Source organism: Nicotiana attenuata, chromosome 7 (assembly GCF_001879085.1).
Source record: "Nicotiana attenuata strain UT chromosome 7, NIATTr2, whole genome shotgun sequence".
Classification (NCBI taxonomy): Eukaryota; Viridiplantae; Streptophyta; class Magnoliopsida; order Solanales; family Solanaceae; genus Nicotiana; species Nicotiana attenuata.
In genome coordinates, this window is record NC_031995.1 from 74941385 (window position 1) to 74944282 (window position 2898).

A 2898-nucleotide genomic window follows, 5' to 3' on the forward strand; every position below is an offset into this window, starting at 1 on the left:
CTGTTGGTTCGTAGTAAGGTGTAGGACTGTTAGTTTTAGCTTTGCTTTGTGGTATTTCGTGGATTTCTTATCTTCAGACATTTTATATGCTTATTAGTCACTGAGTCGGTAGTACTCACCCCTACTCCCTGCACCTTGTGTGCAGATTCAGGTACACTGGAGGCTTAGCTGAGCAGTCTTTGTTTTCCAGAGATTATCAGAGTTAATGAGGTAGCTGCTTGACGTTCGCAGCACCTGACTACTCTTCCTATTTCAGTTTTATTTACATATATACATTTCCAGACTTGAGTATTTTCGTTCAGATATTGTTATTCAGATTGTTTTAGAGGCTCTAGACTCGTGACCCCAGATCTTTTGGGAGTGTTTTATCAGACTTCGTATTTTCTCAGTAGTATTCTTCGATAAATATTGGATTATTATTCTAAGACTATTATATTCTCTTTAGATTGTCGGTTTTGAGGTTTACGATTGATTTGGGAACGACTGTGGTCAGGCTTGCCTAGCAATTGTGTTGGGCGCCATCACGATCGGGTTTGGGGTCGTGACAAGTTGGTATCAGAGCCTAGGTTACTAGGCCTCGCGAGTCATGAGCCGGTTTAGTAGGGTCTCGCGGATCGGTACATAGACATCCGTATCTATCCTCGGGAGGCTACAGAACCGTTAGGAAACACTTCACTTTCTTGAAATTCAAATCGTGTGGCTTGTTATTATGAAAAAACTAAATTTCCGTATTTTATTCTCTCGCAGATGGCGAGAACCCGCGGTAACGGGCGTGGCGGATGACCACCAGTGCCACCTAGAGGCCGTGGTCGCGGTAGAGGCAGGGCAGCAGGGATAGCACCTTCTGACCCACCAGTTGACCAGGCTCAGGGTCAGATTCCAGCACCAGCTGACCAGGCTCAGGGTCATTCCAGCTGTAGATGCTCCAGCAGCACCTGTTCAGGCACCGGCAGTGCCCATCGTGATTCCTGGTCTCCAGGAGGCTTTGGCTCAGATCTTGTCCGTCTGCACTGGCCTGGCTCAAGCGGTTTCAGCTACTACAGCGGCGGCTACTTCTCAGACAGGGGGTGGTCATCAGACCCCCGATGCTCGCACACTCGAGCAGGTTGTTCAGGGCTTACAAACACCTGGGGTAGCTCCAGCTCAGCCAGTTCAGCTAGCTGCACCAGTTGCAGCAGTTGTTCCAGTTGCGCCAGTCGCACCAGCTCCAGCTCATGTGGTTCCAGCTATGCCGGATGACGAGCAGCGTCGGTTGGAGAGATTCGTTAGGCTTCAGCCCCCGACATTCAGTGGTGTTGAGGGAGAGGATGCCCAGGGTTTTCTGTATAAGTGCCAGCGTATGCTTCGTACTGCGGGTATTCTGGAGTCTAGTGGAGTGGCTTTTACTACCTTCCAGTTCACAGGGCCTGCATTTACTTGGTGGGAGGAGTTCGAGAGGCGTAGGCCTATTGGAGCAGCGCCCCTCACGTGGCAGCAGTTCTCTACGGTATTCTTGGAAAAATATGTACCCCAGTCTCACAGGGAAGAGCTGCGTCGTCAGTTCGAGTGGTTGACTCAGGGAGGTATGACAGTGACTCAGTATGAGTTGAGGTTTACACAGCTAGCTCGGCATGCTACGTAGATGATCCCGACAGATAGCGAGAGGATTAGGAGGTTTGTGGACGGCCTCAACTATCCGATCCGCATATTGATGACTAGAGAAAGGGCTACAGCAGTTACATTTGAGGAGGTAGTTGATGCGGCTCGTCAGATTGGGACAGATCGTCGTCGGGAGCGTGAGGAGAGGAAGGCTAAGAGGCCTCAAGGTTCAGGTAGTTTCAGTAGTGCTCCGTCTAGGGGCCAGTTCCAGCGCAGCAGAGGTCGTTCCTTCAAACCTCCTCAGTCAGGTCGTTCAGAGTCCAGTGGGGCTTCGTCGGGCCGTGGTCATCAGGGTCATCATCAGAGCCAGCCTGCACTGAGTGCCCTTCCAGCTCAGAGCTCTGCTCCTGCTTCTTCAGCCCAGGGTTCATCTGCAGCGAGGGGTTCCCATTAGTCCCCTTCTCCAGCTTCGGGTCGTTGCTACGAGTGCGGTGAGTTGGGTCATATGAGGAGACAGTGTCCCCGGTTCCGTAGTAGACAGTCTCAGCAGAGGGATCAACCCTCATCTTCTGCTCCTGTTTCTTCAGCACCCACTCAGTCAGATGGAAGTGGAGGTCAGGTAGCCAGAGGTCACCCCAGGGGTGAGGACCGTACTGGCGGTGGTCAGGCTTGATTCTATGCTCTTCCAGATAGGAGAGACGCCAGTGCATCAGATGCAGTCATCACAGGTATTATCTCAGTCTGCCACAGGGATGCCTCTGTCTTATTTGATCCCGGATCTACCTACTCCTATGTATCTTCATATTTTGCTCATCATTTGGGTACGACCCGTGGTTGTCTTGCCTTGCCTATGCATGTATATACCCCGGTGGGTGATACTGTTATCGTGGATCACGTATATCGATCCTGTCTTGTTACTATTGGGGGTCTGGAGACCCGAGTTGACTTGTTATTATTGGGCATGGTGGATTTCGACGTGATTCTGGGTATGGATTGGTTATCTCCGTACCACGCTATTCTGGACTGTCATGCCAAGACAGTTACGTTGGCTATTCCGGGTACTCCGAGGATCGAGTGGCGAGGCGTGACTGACTATGTACCCGGCAGGGTGATTTCCTTCCTAAAAGCCCAACGGATGGTTGGGAAGGGTTGTTTGTCGTACGTGGCTTTCGTTAGAGATGTTGGAGCTGAGACTCCTAGTCTTGATTCGGTTCCCGTTGTGAGGGATTTCCCTGATGTGTTTCCAGCGGACCTGCCGGTCATGCCGCCGGACAGGGACATTGATTTCGGTATTGATCTGGTGCCGGGCACTCAGCCCAT